Here is a 14,341-nt window from a genome sequence, read left to right on the forward strand (position 1 = left end):
AAGTATAAAAACAGTCTATAAGTAATGTCAAAATTTTCTGGTTTGAACCATTTCAGAGAAGGTAATTTATATTTCCAAATGCTGAAATTTAAAGTAAAACCTGAATACACATAAGCTCACATAAGTAATAAAGAAAGCAATCCCTCTGATGTAATTTAACAGAATGACGATTTTACAGGCAGGCAGATTGAGCTGTCTACTAGGAATGAAACTTCACGAACAATTCTTCCTCTAGGTGGTAAGTTCTTGGCTCCCCTTGGGGTTTTAGCTTTATTTGGTAAGATCGATGCCTGTAGTGCTTTAAATAATCAGTTTATCAAGATTACAGAGCACTAGAAGGCATTATTTTGGGGGAATATAAGGTTATCATTAATAACTCAAAATATAATGGATCTTTTATTCAAAGGAATTTGGAGGACTTCTATTATTTAATGTGATAACTTTACTCGAGGCATTCTCTCTTCGCAGTCACATATTTTCCTAGAGAGCTATAAAGATAAATTTCATCATCCAAGTAACATGTGCAAACACAACACTTTTTTTTAACCTCAGCTTCATCATAAGTGATGCTAAAAAAAAATCTCATCAGTTTTTCTTTTCAATGAAGTAGACAGATGACTAGTTTATGGATCCTTTTGTTAAAATTCACATCTTGAAAAGAATGACTTTTAAAAATGCCATCTCCCAGCTGGGCATGGTGCTGCACACCTGTAATTGGGGAGGTAGAGGCAGGCAGATCATGACGTCAGGATTAGCAAGGGCTGTACAATGAGTTCAAGACCTGATTGCTTTATGGAGCAATACCCTGTCTCAGAGAAAAATAAATGAAGAGAAAAAAACAAAAATAGAAATATAAGCACAATAGTTTAAACTTCCTTGTATTTAATATAGCTCATTGAGAGCCCTCACATAAATATATCAATATCAATATAGCTTACAAATTTACACATATATTTGGGTAATGGGCACAAACCTATTACCCTAAAATTTAAGGGACATTTTAGAAGGAGGCTGTAGACAGTTATTTGTCTCTTCCTTCTTTTTGTCCTTCGTTCTTCTCTTCCACCTAGGAAACATCTTAAAAGTCCTGAAAGCCTTTCACATTCCTCAATGAAATAAATTCTGATTGATAAGAGAAAATAGGGCTTACTGTTTAACTTAATCTTAATTAACCATTATAGGGCATGATTTTAAATTGTAAAGGAGTCAGAATATGATAAGATGCAATTAACATCAGGATGTTACTCTGTGATTTAAGTCATAATTTGCTCTCAAATGATATTTAGGATCAGAAACTCCTTGGGTTCATTATCATGTATATCGGCTTTGTATATTTCATATTTTGAAAAGAAATTCTTGCCATCTGCATTGTGCTATTGATTGTGCATCTGCATTGACTCTCTCTCTCTCTCTCTCTCTCTGTGTGTGTGTGTGTGTGTGTGTGTGTGTGTGTGTGTGTGTGTGTGTGTGCTTGTATGTGTGTGTGTGATTTTAATATGCAGAGACATCTTTCTGGGACTTTTGAAGATTTTCTTTTAATATTCATGTGTTCCCCTCCCCCTTTATCACAGGCTTAGTCTTGGGTTGTAAAGCTGTCTTGTGTTTTACTGAGCTATAAAAATTCTTGCACACTGATCATAGAACTACCAAACCATCAGTGGATTTATCAGATTGACTAATCTATAACCTTGTACTTTATTGGGCAATAAAGCACTGCACTGCATGTTGTAGTTGCCCTTTTACTATAGAGGATTCTGGGTGGGATGCATTAAGGTGTGGAGCTCTCTTGTTGAAACCTTTACCAGTATTCATGAGGAATTTGATGAGATATATTTAAGCAAACATTTATAGAACACCCTTATAGATCTTTGGCTGCTGAGTATTCAAGTACTATGCCCTGGGGATGCCAGCATTCTGATTGCAATTAACTGTAACCAGGTGGCAGTTTAATGTGTTGGTTTGTTTAAAGGAAGGGTTTCGTGATAGATTCTTAAGACACTATGGTTATTTTTTTTTATTTTTTTATTAGGTATTTTCCTCATTTACATTTCCAATGCTATCCCAAAAGTCCCCCATAACCTCCTCCCCACTCCCCTACCCATCCACTCCCACTTTTTGGCCCTGGCATTCCCCTGTATTGGGGCATATAAATTTCGCATGTCCAAAGAGCCTCTCTTTCCAGTGATGGCCGACTAGGCCATCTTTTGATACATATGCAGCTAGAGTCAAGAGCTCCGGGGTACTGGTTAGTTCATATTGTTGTTCCACATATAGGGTTGCAGATCCCTTTAGATCCTTGGGTACTTTCTCTAGCTCTTTCATTGGGGGCCCTGTGATCCATCCAATAGCTGACTGTGAGCATCCACTTCTGTGTTTGCTAGGCCCCGGCATAGCCTCACAAGAGACAGCTCTATCTGGGTCCTTTCAGCAAAATCTTGTTAGTGTATGCAATGGTGTCAGCGTTTGGAGGCTGATTATGGGATGGATCCCTGGATATGGCAGTCTCTAGATGGTCCATCCTTTTGTCTCAGCTCCAAACTTTGTCTCTGTAACTCCTTTCATGGGTATTTTGTTCCCAATTCTAAGAAAAAAAAAGACACTATGGTTAACCACAGAAATATTCATGGTTAAGGGAGTGGACTACTTATTGATTTATAGGCTATGCAGCAAAGATATGTTTAATATTTTCATGACCTTGCATGGTTGCAGGGACAGACCTGGCTTGGGGCTGTGAGAGAACAAAGAAAAGCAAACACTCAAACACACAAAAGCAGCTTGAGTCCAGTTGACTGGGATCTCTGACTGAGAGACCTCAGTACTATGGAAGCTCAGGGTATTTATTATATAGAATTGAACAGAGAGGCAGAATTATTGCATATAGCTGAATAAGGAGATGTGGTTATTACATAGACATGAAAAGGGAGGTGGAGTTTACAGCATACAGCTGGAACAAGGAGACAACTTTCATTAATCTTGGCAAGAACAGTTTCTGGAAGGATTGGTCTTCATGATGGAAACATGGTGTTGGGGGTGGTGGAGAAAGCTAAGATAGGCATTTTCTGCACACACTATCAGTATTGACACTTAGACCCCTGAGGAAAGCCTTGCCATTTTCTTCTCATCTTCATCCCAGGAGAGGTGGCTTTGCCATTGCTGCCCGGGTCTGAGGTAAGTGTTCTTGATGTGGTCATGGCCATGAGATCTATACATGTTGACTCAGAACTTTATTCCCTCATGGCTTTCTCCACTCTCATTAAAGTGTCAGCTGAAAACTTTTAGTCACATTATGAGCAGAGTGGAACTCTGTAACCCTGGCATGGAAGTCCAGCTGCCAGGAGAATCATGCTTTCCTTAATCACACATGGTGAATGTAAGAGGAGGTACTTATTAGAACAGTGCTATTTTGATTAAGTTCCCATTTGCTCATGGAAAGCATTTATAAAGCCAGTGTGCTTTGTTGTAATCTCACAATGCAGGCACTAAAAACTCATCTGATATGTCTACAGGATGCGTTGAAAATGCAAAATATCAAATTTTGCTCTACTGAAAGACTTCTAAAAGTAATTTATTATTTTGTATGTGTGATGGATGTGTTTCTATGTACCATGCCCATGCTTGGTGGCAATGAAATGAAGAGGCATCAGATGCCCTACAACTGGAGGTACAGTGGTTGCAAGTCACCATGTGAGTGCTGGGAATCTAAGTCTTCTGGAAGATCAGCCAGTTCCCCCAATTACTGAGTTATCTCTTTAGTTCCTCTACTGATGATGACTTATAAAGGTTCAGAATTTGTACATAATATCTAATTTTCCTGCAGGAAAATAGCATGTGGGATCTTACTGATTTTTCTATTGCAGATGAAATGTAGCTATGTATTATTGTGAGTTATTAGAAAATCTAGTTTTCCATATTCTATATATTCTAATACACACACACACACACACAAACACACAAGAAGATGTTAGAGTTCTTAGGTTACCATATCCACAGAGAACTCCTCCTCTATATTTTTCCTGTGTATGGGGTACTAGGATTCAACCGAATGCTTCATGGATGGTAGGCATGTGCTCTACCACTGAGCCAAATGTCCATCCCACTATTCTGTTCTTTTAGGCATTCAGGCTGTAAAAGCATGGAAAAGGCTGAACAAATGTTGTAATTACCTATTTAACTAGTTCATAATAGAGATATTTGACTTATTCTTTTAAAAATTGACAATAAGTCCTATATTCCAGAAATATCCCAGAGTCGGGAATTTATTTATTTTTGGTGAAACATTTAAAAAATCATCAATATTTTTGTAATCATGCCATTTTCTACTTGATAGATAACTCTAGTTCAGTCTCATAGTAGCATTCCCTCTGTATTTGTGTCTATTTAATGCTAGATGTTCTTCGATGTTTCTTTGTACACTTCCTAGTTTTTTGAATCATCTCACTTTTTTCTTTGTATAATACTATGTAATTAACATTAGGATTGTCTGCCCTATTTGCTGGTTTGGCCTATGACCTGATCCTAGAAACTGGAATGATACATTGCCCATTTCCCAGATGATAGGTGTGTCATACTGTCTGAAGAAGATGGCTAATTCTGAATACCTGGACCATTCTAGGCAAGGTTCATCTTCAGTCACTGGTGTGTACTGAACTTTCAGAGACTGAGTTCTCTAATGGGTTCTTGAGGCTGATGAATCTCACACATTTCATTTGCTGAAAAAAATGAAAGTTATCTTCTGACTCCACTGGAAAAGACACCTGGATTCTTGCATCTTGGTTTCTTTTGTCATCAGCCTAGGTGGCTTTAACTTTTTTTGAGTACCCATTTAATATAAGTGCCTTTGATGACCATGATGCAATACTTGGTACTGTAAGTCTTCTTAATGAATAATGAAGATATTTCACCTTCTTGTGGAGCACCCATCCAACATAGCAAATATCCCTTTTATCATATAAGAGTTAGTATAAGATCAGACTGTTTGGCACTGAATGATAAAACTTGTCTATATGTCTTCTAGAACCAACTTTGTAATTTTCAGTAAGTCTTCCTTTTGCAGATGGGGAAACTCATCTCAGACAATTGAATAACTTTCTCTAAGTCATATAATTAGTAATAATCAGAAGAAAAGATTTGAACTATATTTTACTTGCATCCCAAACTCATTATTCTTGGCAGTTCAAATAAATACATCATGTTTCTAATTCAGTTTTACTCAGTTTCTATAGTCATAAACACATAATGTGAAATTTAATGTTAAGTTGCTTCTCAATTGTCAGCGTGAAGTCATCACATTTTAATAACCTAGAATTTTATATCCAAGAGGAAGTTAATGGTTTATATACAGGCAATGTCACAGCATCCTTAGTCCTAGTCAGTGGGGACCTTGATTTTCTAAAATAGAACCTATTTAAGGAGTCAATTTCCCAATCAAAAGGATTTAAAACACCTGCTTTGCAATGCAATGCAGTGACTTCGTCTCCATAGCTCAGGACATGATGACAATTCAGAACACTAATTCTAAGCTTAAGACTCTAATGGGCTGTGTAAACAGGGAGAGGCTATTCCCCAGGTAATAATTCAAACTGTCTCCCATTTCCACAAACCACTTAAACCAATATTTGTAAAGACTACACTATATTGCAATCCATGTAATGTACAAAGGAAGAGAATAAAAATAAATTATAGTCTGTGTATTTTAAAATATTATACCCTACAAGAATGTAAACATGGAAAATGAAATATGAAAAGTTTACTGATTAAAACTATAGAGAGATCTTTGGGAGCAGAAAGTAGTGACTGACATTTAAGAGTTTTCCAAGAAAATGTGTATAAGCAGTTGGTAGTATTAAAGAAATATAGAGAAGTGTATTCCAGGAACAACAACAAAACTCTCAGTTTTAGTATTAAAAGAAACCAAGTCATGGCAAATTAACTTATAGCAACAGACAAGAATTAACCCAGAAAAAGCAATGTCTGTAATATTGGTTATATTGAGGTTGAAGCCCATAAAGATGTAAAGGAGGAAGATGATATGGTATTTGGCAGATAATGCTCAGAGTATGACAGATAGATTATAAGGGTAATGCAAGGGTGAAGAACAAACTTTATTATACTGCACTCATATTTATACAATTGCCTCTATGTACAGGTATGGGTGTATTTACTTTCCTCACTGTTATTTCCTTGTGTCCTAAGCAGAAGACAAAGAACAATTTTAGCAAACAACCCCAAAGTGAACTTAGTAAGGTTTGGTTTACTGATGTTTACATTTACTGATGATGTACAAACTTCTGCTTTGTATATGATCACATAAGTAGACAGGAAGTGTCGACGGTAAATACTAATGTCTGTAGTAGAAAAAGCCAAGTTTAGAATTACTCACATGCAGCTCAGATCTGTTCATTAACTGTTAAGAGAAGGAAAAACTTTTTCATGATCATCATCATGAAGGTGGTACATAAAATCATGAGAGCAAGATTTTAACAAGGGCATGGAAAATCAGAGTGATATTGTGTCCAGGGCCAATCTCAGCAAACAAGACTTGAGCCTTCAATTTTCAGTGATGCCTGACTGAAGTATTTATCACAGATTAATCTTTTTCTTTACCTTAACATTGTATTTTAAAATTTTTACTAGAAAGATTTTTTCTTCATTTTAAAAAGATTATATATCAATATTTTACTTGTATACATTAATAAAATTCATTTTGCAATTAAAAATGTCTTTTCTTGTATTTGTTTCATCAAATATATATACAGATATATCTCTATCTATCATCTATCTATCTATCTATCTATCTATCTATCTATCTACTTGTATACACATATCACAGTAACATCTTTTGATCTTTTGAGAGCATAGTATAATCAGTAGAATAGAGCATATTCTGATTTATTATAAAATGTCAAATTATTTTCCAAAATTAATTTCTAATTTATAATCCCACCAGAAATATTTGAATATTCTCTTTCCCGCTAGATCTCTGTCAAATCTTGATACTATAAAAATTTGAAATTTTGGCAACCCAGTAAGCACAAATTTATGTCTTCTGTATGTTTGCCTGCCTACTTACCTAGCAACCTACCTACCACTTTGGAATTCTGACTCAAGGATGTTTTTCAAATGTCATTTTCTAGCATGTCTTTCTATCAATGATAATGTTGTATTATGAAGAACACTGTGGTCCCCAACAATGACTAGAACTTCTCATTTAATACACGATTAAACTGGTAAGTTTAGTTTTTCAACATTCATAATACAGTAATAAGTGCTGAAGTGTTCTAAGGTGAACTCAAGTTGTCCTCTTTTATCCTGAACAAACACAATGACTGTTACAAAGCTACACTTAATGTTTTAGGAAAAGAATGTTGGAGTTAGGTAGTAGGTAGTGATAATTGAGCAAGGAAGTGAAATGATTAAGAAAACTACCCCTGACACAACGTATTGGTGCTCTTTCCTAGAGAACTGGAAGCTACAGAAAGATTATTGGTTAATGGAAATAATAGTTAGGTGATAAATCAACACAAGGATCAGATTGTCTCTATTCACTATCAAACTTCATTACATGGTGACAGAAAGAACTAGTTCATGAGTGTAACAAGGGAAATATGGGGGAATGTTAAGGGCAGCTCTGAAGATCCTTCTGAACAAGCTAGAGTAGGTGACATCACCTTGTGAAGGACACATTTCATTTCACATGAAAGGAAGATTTAATTACACACACCTCCATTTTACACTCTAGGGTGCCATGCCTCATAGACCAGTTCTATTTACTGAAATTATGCTCTGTTAAGGGCACCCTGCTAAGGGCATTTCAGAGATATACCATTTTTGTACTGACTATCATTACTGTATGTATCCTGAAGTTCAGTTATTAAGGAAGTTGAACAGGGAACTTGGCCTTTTATTGCTTTGGATTTAAAACCTCTCTTCTCTGAGTATTTTTTCCCAAGGAAAAATCAGTAAAGAACAAGAAGATACATGCTTTATGGCTGAGCATATAGCTCCATGATGGAGTGTTTTACCTAGCAGCACAAAATCCTGGGTTTGATTCTCAGCACCACACAGAAATAAAAAATCTACAGAACAGGTTGCGCATCTCGGTTTATTTCTTTCAAAATTCAAATATATGTTTTAAAATGATTTTATTTAATTTCCTTGGGAAATTATGTATTATTACATTATTATTTTTAACTTTTTATTGATTACTTGTGAGTTTTACATCATGTACTCCAGTCCCACTCATCTCCCTGTCCCCTAGTATCTGCCCTTTGCCCTTGTTATCCCCCAAATCACACACACACACACGCCAGCAGCAATAATGACAACACATAAAAAAATTTTCATTGTAGAAACTGCAGTGTGTCACAATGTGTCCCACAGTATATCCCTCTGTCTTTACATCCTCATTTTCAAATATTCCTTGCAATGAGCCATTGGTCTTAGTGATCTCTGGCTTCTGTGACACCATCAATATTGGATCCTCATGGGGACTCTTTCTGGTCATCCCATTGTGGCCCTGTGTCATAGAGATCCTTCAACCATGGATCAGCAGGACTGGACCCTTTAAACCTCCTAACCATTTGCAGATAATATTGATTTTGGAGTGGGCTAACTCAGAGTCCTAGATCTGGGCCTGGGTGGTGCTCAAGTCCTCTGAGCTGGCGTCACCCATACTCCTATTGCAAGGGCCAGTTCCACTGTTCTGCTGGGGTGAGGTGCAGGACTTGCTCTCCTGAGTATTGTCAGCAGTGAGAGATGGGACCACTTCTTCAGAGTACTACATCCAGTGAAGGGGGCAACAATGCACAGCCTCTGGACATCCACATGGACCCCAGTGGCTGCCCCACCAGGGAATTCCCATGCTCTCTAGTGAAAACATGAGCCAGGGACATTGACACTGATCCCTGCTGTTGGATAGCTACAGACCCAAGCATGGCCCTCAGCAGCAGCTTGGGCTGGGACTTCACCATGGCCTCAGGTGGCAGGGATGGCCACTCAGAACAGGCTTCTCCTCTTCACTCTTGAGTCTCCGGTACCATTTCTCTTCATAACACTCATGCTGCTCCACATCTCTTTCTCTACCATCTGACCACCATATATGCATATATTGTGGTGGCTCTACTGTGGACTGGACATGTAGCCAGAAGGGCCCTGCGTGACACCCTCTTTCTGTGCTTTGTGACATGGTAGGAAGAAAATATTGATGGCCTACCTGTGCTGTGTGCTGGAAGGCAGGTTTGTGGGTGGTATGGTCATTGGAAGGCTCTGTCTGTTTTCCTTCTCCCAAGAAAATTAAATAAAATCTGTCTTCTCTGTTGGTGCTGCCTGAACTTGACTTGATTTTTCTTTTATGAGTCCTATGCAAAAGACAGTTTTGGTCACCAAGTCAGGCATCAGGCTACAATGAACAAAGGACTACCATCTGCTCTGCCTTTGACTGATGAAAGAACACCACCACCAACAAGGTGTCTCTTTGCTTATTTCAAGGGATTATGAACATACATTATTATAAACAGGATTTCCTTTTAGGATGAGAACTGGCCCAAGTTGGAAGGTAATAACTTCTACAACATGAATGCAAAAATCTTCAGGGGAGGACTGATTTTGGCATAGACATACACTTGGGTTTAAGTGCATATACTTAGCTTAAAAGGCTGGCATATTAGAAAAGCAAATATTATTTAAAAACAGTGAAACAGCACATCTGGTGCCACAGCCTGAACAATCTGAGCATTAGAAATTAATAGTGTGTTTCCTTTGTAGAAAAGACATGTGATAAATTGAGTTGCTGTTCAATTCCCCTTCTCCATCTTAGGTAGCCAGCATCTGCCCAGGGAACTGTCTGTCCACAATTTAAATGGGTTAACATCAGTTAAAGTCATCAAGATAAACCCTCACAGAGTCTCAGTGGCTAACCTCAGTCCAAGTGAAATCCCTCAAAGGTGTGTCTAAAGCCTAACTCCTAGGTGATTTGACAGTCTGTCAAGAGACAACACTAACCATCACAGACTCACAACAAGTGTATTTTTATTTAATTAATGAATGTGTGTGTTTGTGTGTGTGTGTGTGTGTGTAGGTCAGATGTTGTCATGTTGACATCTGATGTCCTTCTCAATAGTTCTTCAGCTTGTTTTATATACATGATCTCGATCTCTCATTAATACTGAAGTTTGCTTACTTACCTAGTCTGTTTCAGTTCTTCAGTTTGTTTTATATGCATGATCTCTCACCAATACTAGAGATTGCTCACTTACCTCATCTGTCTAGCCACTGATCCCTATGAATTCCTTGGTCTCAGCTTTCCCAGCTATGGGATTACAAACACAGTGACTTTTTTTTTCCTTTAAAGATGATAAAGGTGGGTGGAGGAGCACCCTGTTAGAGGCAAAATGGAGAGAGATGAGATAGGCAGATTCGTGAAGGGGAGACCAGGAAGGGGGATAGCATTTGAAATGTAAACAAATAAAATGATTAATACTTTTGTTTTAAAAAGTGCTGAGAGTCTGGACTTAAGTTCTAATGCTTGCTTCAGAAGTACTTTATTCAATGTTCCTTCTTCCTAGCCAGGGAAAACTCCATTTTAAATTCATACCAATTTTTTCCTGCAAATGCCAACAGAACACACACACACACACACACACACACACCAGATTAATAACGCATAAAAGTCCAAGAGAAAAAATAAAACAAAGTTAAAAGAGTCCAAAAGGAGAAAATTCAAAGAAAATGAAATAATCTAATTTAGATATATAATGTTTTAATTCTAATAAATTATTAAGTCATAGTTTTGGAGGCAAGGGCACTGGATGGCAACATTGCCTGACTTATGCTTCTCTGGGTCTGGATGACTAAGTGTTGGTCTTTAGTATTTCTTAGGATTTGCTCTATTATCTTCAATTTTCTCTGGAGGAAGTTTTGTGCCAATTTGTCCCTTTTAAATATTTTTAGAGAATTGTAAATGATAGAAGGAATATGAATTCAAAGGAGGATTTCTTACGTAGGCTTAGACAGCAGGGTCTAGATAGTCCAATAATAGTTATCAGCACACTGGAGATGTGAAAACCCAGTTACAGTTCAGCCCATGAGGCTGGATGCCTCAGAATTCTCAGGAATCCTGAAGACCTTGAAGATTCTTGGAGAGCCATGAATCTTCAGGGTGTGTTGTAAGGCTGATGAAGCGGGGATTCAGTGTTAGTGGAATATCAAGCATGAGGGACTAAAGCAAAGACAGAGCCAGCAACAGGGTTGATGAGCATACCAGCAAGATGCGAAGACAAGCAGACAAAACTAGGAACTTTCCCCTCAGTATTCCTTATGCCAGGATGCGACTAAAAGGTGATACCCACATTTAGTGTTTGTCTTCTCACTTTAATTAGTCTGACCAAGGACTAGGTGTTATGGTGAGCACCTTTAATTCCAGCACTTGAGTGGCACGCAGATCTCTGAGGCCAGCTTGTTATGCGGAGTGAATTCCAGGACAGGCATGGCCACACAGAAAAACCCTGTCTCAAAAAAAAAAAAAAGAAGAAGAAGAAGAAGAAGAAGAAGAAGAAGAAGAAGAAGAAGAAGAAGAAGAAGAAGAAGAAGAAAGAAAGAAAGAAAGAAAGAAAGAAAGAAAGAAAGAAAGAAAGAAACAAAACAAAATCAATATAGTCCAGAAAATCTCTCATAGTAACATCCAAAGACTAACCCACTATATAATCCTTCAAAGGTTTGCCCAGAGACTTGTCTTATGGATGAAGCTAGATCCTGCCAAATCAATGGTCAATATTAAACATCACAATTTCATTTTAAAGTATTTATAGAAAACTGTACTCTTTTTAAACACTCATTGGAAATAACTGTTGGTATTCAAATAAGTACAGACCTTCAGAGATATGCTCATGTCCTAGTCTCTGGAGCCTGTGAATATTACTGTATATTTGGTAATAGTCAAATCATGCATGATGTACATATCATTTTATTTTTTGAAAGTGTTAATATTCCTTCATGAAAAAGAGATGATGAATTTATGGGTCTTGAGAAAATAACTTTATTTTGAACTGCCTAAGCTGCTCCTAGATGTCATAGTCTCTTTATTGGAGAGAGAGAGAGATAGAGAGAGAGAGAGAGATATTATATTTTAGGTAGAGTTGAGGAATCATTGTGACTGTGTAGACAGACATGGGTGAGGTGGCCACAACCAAGCACCTGAGAACCAAGTACCGCAAGGAAAGAAGTAGATTAGAATGTCTTCTGTGCCACCTCAAGAAGTGCAACATGCCTGGATAACAACATTGGATCCCTGGTCTCACACAAGAAACATTCTTTGAAATGATTCAGTTGTTGGTAGTTCATGGCTGCCACCCCAGAAATCAACTATAATGTATAACAAGAACAAAAAAAGAAATAAATTATCTTTTAAACTGGATAGATGCTGTACTGGCTAGTTTTGTGTCAACTTGACACAGCTGGAGTTATCACAGAGAAAGGAGCTTCAGTTGAGGAAATACCTCCATGAGATCCAGCTGTAAGGCATTTTCTCAATTAGTGATCAAGGGGGAAAGGCCCATTGTGGGTGGGACCATCTCTGGGCTGGTAGTCTTGGTTCTATAAGAGAGCAGGCTGAGCAAGCCATGAGAGGCAAGCCAGTAAAGAACATCCCTCCATGGCCTCTGCATCAGCTCCTGCTCCCTGACCTGCTTGAGTTCCAGTCCTGACTTCCTTTGGTGATGAACAGCAGCATGGAAGTGTAAGCTGAATAAACCCTTTCCTCCCCAACTTGCTTCTTGGTCATGATGTTTGTGCAGGAATAGAAACCCTGACTAAGACAGATGCTTAATAGAAAAGTCTTAGGGGACTGAGATATCAATGTGAATGTTTTGAATTTTCATAAATAATGAGAAAATATTTACCAATAATCAAGTCAGACCAGCAAGTAAGCACAAGATGAGTGATGTCAGGATGAATTTAGTGCAAGTGGTGTAGTCCAGAAGACACTAAAAAGTGACAACAGACATAGGCTCTCAGCACATTCTAAGATTTTAGTAGATGATAAAATAGCAATGTTTTCTCTCTTGTGAAATGAAAGGGAAAGTCATCACCCTACATATTGATCTGCTTTTTAAGACCTAAGTACCTCAGATCATTTGTAATTATTATTACTGGGCTAGATAGATAATATTTTACTACTTATGGATTATTATCCCACTAAATGCCACTAACCTGATAGTAAAGCTATTCGGAATTTTATAGGAAAAACAATAAACTCAATTGCTCAACTCAGTTATGTGATAACTCTGGTAGACATATAACCAACAAGAGGCAAAAGAAATCACCTTATATGACACTGTTTCCTTATCAGCCAGATAAATATAATATACACTAGGAGAAAAGATTTCCTTGCTAGAAGAAATGTTTCCCATAGTCCATGTATTAAAGCACACAAAATTGCTGCTAAAAGGCATTAGTAGTTGATGGAGCATATTAGGTTAATATAATATTTGATGAAGCACAGGTCCTATTTGTGCTTGGCGTAACAAGCCTAATAATCACAACATTTGCCTTTCACTAATATATTCTTCTTCATGATGCGTGTTTGCACCTACATGGGCATATATATGTGTGCATATGCACATGTGTGTTTGTGCGTATATGTATTGTACAAGTCTAAAGTTGACCTCGTTTGCCTTCTCCATTTGAGATCTCTTGCTGATCACAGAGCTCTCTTCTTCCAGCTAGTTTAGCCAACACACCTATCCAGCTTTGATATGGTTACTAGAGATCTGAACTTTGGTCCTTGCACTTGCTTTATCTACTGAACTATTTCTCCATCTTCCTCCAACATTTTTAATGCTTTAAAATGAATACTATTTCTTTAAATTTTTCCAAGCCACACTTGTAAAATACATTTTCTGTTACTCTGCTCTTTCTTTAAACATGCTGGGGAGATAGGTCACCATGAAGAACAGAGTTTGACTTTTTAGCAACCACAAAAATTCAGAGTGGACAGGTCCCTGGCGATTCAAATACTCAGAAGCAGGGGACAAGGAGGGAATTCCTACTAAAATCAGATCTGTAGACTAGTTTAATTAGTGAGTTTTGGGTTCACATGAGCAACTGTATCTCAAAACATCAGGTAGTGAGTGACTGAGGAATATACCCAATATCAACCTCTGGCTTCTACATGCACACATGTACCACATGCACATTTACACACATGTGCATTCACACAATGCAAACACATGTAATACAATCACATATGCACAAATATGCATAGAAACATACATGTACTAATACCACATACAGAAACAAAAGTAAATATTTTCTAGAAACTTCTCTGATACATAATTTATTTTGAACT

General features: G+C 37.5%; 1 non-coding gene across 1 annotated transcript; it reads right to left on the reverse strand.

The window, feature by feature from the left end:
• Window positions 1-9,347: 9,347 nt before the first annotated feature.
• On the reverse strand, window positions 9,348-9,490 carry LOC115487662. The gene has a single exon (XR_003949265.1). It is a non-coding gene; the product is annotated as a small nucleolar RNA SNORA48 (small nucleolar RNA).
• Between the last annotated feature and the right edge of the window lie 4,851 nt (window positions 9,491-14,341).

The sequence above is a fragment of the Mus musculus genome, chromosome 1 (genome assembly GCF_000001635.26).
Source record: "Mus musculus strain C57BL/6J chromosome 1, GRCm38.p6 C57BL/6J".
In the NCBI taxonomy this organism is placed as follows: Eukaryota; Metazoa; Chordata; class Mammalia; order Rodentia; family Muridae; genus Mus; species Mus musculus.